This window comes from Asparagus officinalis, chromosome 1 (assembly GCF_001876935.1).
Source record: "Asparagus officinalis chromosome 1, Aspof.V1, whole genome shotgun sequence".
Classification (NCBI taxonomy): Eukaryota; Viridiplantae; Streptophyta; class Magnoliopsida; order Asparagales; family Asparagaceae; genus Asparagus; species Asparagus officinalis.
In genome coordinates this window covers 112,017,646-112,024,004 of record NC_033794.1, presented here as the reverse complement: position 1 = coordinate 112,024,004, position 6,359 = coordinate 112,017,646, and positions in this window count along the sequence as shown.

Sequence of the window (6,359 nt, the reverse complement as noted above, 5' to 3'; positions counted from 1 at the left end):
ACGAGTGATCGGAGGAGGGGAGCACCCAGGAAAGGGGACAGAGTTATCGTGTGGGACCCACATAGCACTGGTGACAGTAAGTGGGGCCCTAGCGTGAAGTTTCTATGTGCCACCAGAGCAGTGAATTAATTATTTGAGGGGCGTCGAGATGACTTCAGGGTGTGATTCTGATACAGTGGGAGGGATTCGTGTTAAAGAGCACGTGGGTGCTCTTGGGCCCCACCAGAGGGCACGCCTTTGAGTTTAGATTCAATCCTGGATCCAATAACGGCTTGTTTAGCGGATTTCCTAGAAATATAATCAAAGAGGAGGAAAAAAAAAGGACACGTGCGATTTCCTAGAAATAGAATCAAAGAAAAAAAGAAATATGAGAAGGAAATCATCTAAAAATATCATGAAATAAGTTTGGTGACAACTCATCTCCTATCATCTCTTTTCTTAGTTTTAAGAACTGAACCAAACAAAAGACAAAAAGACTATTATATAAAATAAGTTTCCTATAATATATTTCATTGATTTTTTAGCCAACCAAACATGCAAAGTTTGGGTCGTAGTGGTTTTAGATCTAGCGAAGTAATAAAAAAAAATATAGTACTCTTAGAGATATGTTCTCGAAAACAAAGTTATTGTAGACTTAATTGATAGGTTCTTTATGTCCACCAACTTTATTATCTATTGATTTTATATAGAAATTTACGCTAACATGTGATGCATATCTATGACATGAATCTTAAATATAGCACTGATGCATCGCATAAATTTCAAAGCCCTAAAAAAATTTAGGGGGAGGAGAAGGGTGTATGTTGTTGGTTTGGAATTATTTGATAGGACTAGGATTGTTGTCCAAAAATCCTAATTTTTGGTTCAGATTAGGACAAGAGTTTTTTGTTAGAATTTTGTACTTTTTGGTAGCATTTTTGAACTTTTTAGCTGGATTATCAAATTGGGTGTTTGATTTTCAGAGTAAATATTATATTTCGTATTTGGTATATTAAATATTAATAATTATGTTTACCTTAAAAAATATTAATATTATTAAATTTGAATATTAATCATATTAATATTATGTATGTCCTATATTTTATTTAATATTTAAATAAATATTATATATATAATATTTAATAATTAGTTAAATATTATATGTATATTCTAAGAAATATAGTTAATTTTATACATAATAAGAAAATAGTAAACTATTAAAATATTATTCATTATATTCATTTTATATTCATTTTATATGCATTAAATATATTTGAAAAAATTTAAATAAAAAAATTTAAATAAATATATTTCATCTAAAATATATTTAATTAATAATTAAATTTAAATAAAGGCAAAATTAAATATTAAATACCATTAGAATTAAATATTAAATACTATTAAAACTAAATAATATGTGATATTACATGCATTAATATTTAAATTAACTATATTACATGTATTAATATGAAAATATTTACAATAATTAAAAATTTTAGTATAAAATTAAATATAAATATAAATAAACATATATATATATTAATTAAATATATTGAAAATTGAATATGTTTGATATTCAAAGTAAAATAAGTAGATATATTTAATATTTAGAATGTTATAATAGTTAAAATATATATTTTAGTAACTATTATAATACATATTAAACAGTTTAAAGTTTCATATTTTATTATTTATATTTTAAACATAAATTATATCTAATACTACATATTTATTATATTGTTTATCTAATATTTAAATGAATATTATATATATATAATCATAAAATTTTAGTTCTTTTATATATTTAAGATATGTCAAATAATTAATATTTTAATACTTTAAAAATAAAATTTATTAAATATTAAATATATTTCATTTTAAATGTATTAAATATAATTAAGTAATTTCATTAAAAATGTATATTAGATATATTAAATATTTGTATGAAATAGATTAAATAATTGAATAATATTGATTAACTAAATAATATCAAATATTAATTATGACTAGAATAAGGAGTGTTTTTCTTAAATGTGGAACCAATTAAGAAGGGGAGAGAGAAAGTCCTCAGAGTGAGATGATAATCCTCCAATTTTAAGGTTAGACTTTTTCCATGGATTTCTTCACTAGAATGTATAGAGTTAAATCATAATCCTAGAAAATCAATAATACTATAAAGTAAATTCCGAATAGTCCAAAAACCAATAACACTATAACGTTAAATCGGAATCCTAATCTTAAAACCAATAACACCTAAAAGTTAAGTCCTAGAAAAAATCCTAATCATAATCAACAATCCTCAACCAATAAACCCCCCTAGGGACAAATGCTCCTATCACTTGGGGGTTTATTCAATTGTGTAATTTAGGGGAAATGGGGGTGGGATATCACTTTTTGGTGTTATTCATTAGGGTAGTGGGACTAACACTTTAATGTTTTTTAATGTTTGGTATTTTCAGTTGAGGTAATGATATTAGGGCATTAACTTTCTATGTTATTGGTTTGTTGGAACATTAGTGAGATAATTTCCCCACTTGGAATAAAATTATTCCTCCATATCCAAAATTTTACCCCAATGCCAAAAATTTATCCCATCTGTACAGTGGAAAAATAATGTTCAACTTTAAAGGCAAATAGGATAATTTTAAAACCTACTTATATTTAATAACTAATACATGCTAATTATATATAAATATATAAAATGATATATAATATTATTATATAATAATATACTCAATATATTATATTATATTAGACTATAATATAATATAATATACTATTAGTAGCATTAAATATATTGTGTTAATATATTATATCATATAATATCATGAGGATATGATATAATATTATATAATATATGAAATAAAATTATGATAGATTATATTAAACTAATTTATTAAAATATAATATAATATAATATAATATAATATGTTGCTTAATAGTATTAAACAAACTTGAAACAAAAATATAGTAACAATATGATAAAATATAATGTGACGTTAGAATATCATATTATAATATATTATATGATATTGATTAATATTATTAAACACTTATAATAAAAATACAGCAACACTATAATATTAATATAATATATTGTTCTAGTATGTTATTTTAATATATTATATTAAATTAATATTAAATATATTGTTAATATATTTTGGTATTTATAATATTAATTATGTTATATTGTAAGAATATAATATAATATAATATGATGTTATAACATGATATTTTTATATATTTGTTATACCCCCTAAAAATACTAAATATTAATCTCCACAGAGAAGTCGACACATATTTTACACTATACCTAACCTGACTAATTCAAGACCAAGATAACTTTCGCCTCAACACAGCCATCTTGATTTGGCCAACATCTCACGTAATCAAGTTAAAAGCCAGTACTACTCAGCCAACCCCTCAATTGATTCCACAAGTGAGCCGACTCTGCCCACTGTTCAGCCGAAATCTCGCGTAGCCGAGTCAAAAGACGATACTTCTCGGTCCTGGACATGAGGAGTCAAAAAATGATATCTATAGTTATCTTGAACCCCTTGCTAGCCAACTATTCTCGCATTAACTACATTGACAACACCATCATTGCTTTAGCCCCCATAGCCTTTATGACTCATCGAACCCAGTTAGCACCAAACACCTGTTATTATTCCCACAATAAATGACCAGGTGGCTCATTTCCTTTAGTAACCAACACGTAGCACATGTCTGCCGACTTAGCTGCCTAGCTGGACTCGGTCCAACTTACTTTCTCGCCACTCAGATCCACCATAAAAAGAGCGGCACTGCATGAGGTAACTCTCTCTGGTCTTTTTTACGTAACTAAGAGCAAACTTTATAATTCACCACTCAAGATCTCCTACTAACTTGATCGTCGGATGAACAATCGAAGAACCCAACTCCGCTCTCTTACAAGTTCTTTCATGTGCATGGAAGAAGAGCAAGCCCCAGAACCATTCATCAGAAGGAGTTAGAGGACCCTAATCTCTCCACAAACTCTTAGATAAACTTCTGTTTGATAATTAATATCAACAGTATTAAATTAAATTAAATTAATTTAATATAATATATTATTACATTATATTATATTTATTATTAATATAATATATAATTAATATTATATAAGTATGCTTATAACAAAAATGTAGTGATTATAAATATTCTGGTATATTGTGCTTTTATAAATAAAATAACATATTATAATAATTTTAATTATATTACTGCTATAATTTTAAAAACAAATTATATTATTATTATAACATATTACATGTTATATTACAAAAATTGTATAAATTAATTTAGATTAATTAATAAATAAATATTTTAATAATGTACCATGCCATCAATTATCCCACTCAATTGTCTCACTACTGCTTCTAACTTGTTTCATTATCCCAATTTATGCTATTTTATCCCATTTTAATTGTCCCAATGAGCTAAAATTATTCCAATGTGACAAGTGTCCCACTTGATTCCAAATTGTCCCGAAGAATAACCCCACCCCACCTCAAACAACAGCCCCCACCCCGCCCCACTCACCCCCACCCCCAAAAATATTATTTTTGATTAATTACTCTATTTTTTGTTGTAGCATGTGAAGATGTAAGTGAGCAAATTATAGTAAATTCATTCTCAAAAAGGTTCAGAGTATCGTTCACGCGTAGAAAAGTTCAAAGATCATTTCTGTAACTCAGCAGACGGTATCACGTTATTAAAAATACATTCCGTGACATGAACGAGTCAATGACTATTTTATGAGCAAGACAGAGGTTTAGAATTTTAGTATAATGCACCAATTTTTGTTGAACTTAATCCACAAATGGTATTCACATAGGCATAAGAATCATGTGGTTACTTATCATTTATCTTTTATTTTAGTCCCATATACCCTTCTAGGCTTCTACGCCCTTGTTCTCATGAGAATCACATCATGATCTAATTTTGACATTTACCAAGAAACATTTCTTCGTGATTTCTGTGTAATTTAAGAGCTAATAAGAAAGATGCCGTCAAAATTAAAGACCAAAAGATGTACATACTAATATCACCAAAATACGACAGAGGTATCTGCAAATCAAAAAGAAGGAAAAAAAAAAAATCCTCATAGGAAAATTTATCAGCTAATAAAAATCTCGAGCCTTTGTCAAGGTATCAAATGCTAAACTTGCTTTCTAAAAGAGCAACACAGCGAATTATTTAATAGAAAAAATTTCTGATATTGAATTAATATTTTTTTTTGCATTTTTTCGTCAGGTTGAAATGTTAGAAGCATGACATACAACATGCCAGAATATGTATATCTTGTAGATTAATCAAATTAATTAAAGTTTACAAGAATACCTTAAACGCTTTTCCGATTCTCTACAATAATCTACCCCAAGATCAACCAAAAGAGCTTCCTCAAAAGAAAAAGTCTCAAATTGAAATCCATCTATCACCGAAGAGGAGTAATATTGATAGAATGGTTCTCAATTTTTAAAATTTTTTATTATTCAATATCTTATCTTTATAAGATTTTCTGTGTCTTCATGAAGCTACATATGAATCGTATTTATATGATCAGACTAGCCTTATAGATAGCAAATTCTAAATGATTTAGAATTATTCAAAAACTTAATTCATCACGGTTAAGAGTAGAATAGAACTGTATTGCATTTATACCTCTTCCAATGACATTAATGAGACTAACTGGATCTCATATCAAGAATTAATTATCAACCAAATTAATAATTTTAATTAACAGTCAAATTCATATCCGACCAACCATTCATAAAAGATTTTCCATAATATGGGTTTAATTATTTATAAATAATATCTTATATTCGATTCCCTACGGTATCATTTATTTCATGCAACTCCTTTGAGCATGATAATTTACTTATTTGCTCATATCTAAATTTGCAACCCAATGAACATAAATAAAAATTATTTTGAAACATCAAAATATTTTTTATAAGAAAGTAAATTTTGAAAAATATTTTTAAAAACCACCCGCCAATGGAAATTTAATAACTGTATGATAATGCATCATAAATTAACTAATCATAATGAGCATATTGGATTCTATCTAAATATTTATTATTTCCCTAAATAAAATCTAAAAATGTAGCATTTCAAGTTGTGTAACACTTGTTAAATAAGCTTAACCATTACATCAAAGCATACAAAATTATCAAATTAAAAATAATAATATTATCAAGTCAAAGGGACCATGTATTAATTTGAATTCTCCATCTTTTAGGTGACTCATCCTAGAGAATTCAAATATGGTCTAGGACTTCACACATCACAATATTTGCTTATGACATGAACCGGAAAATCCATGTTCCCAGTGGTATAGACCCACCATCACATCTCACATG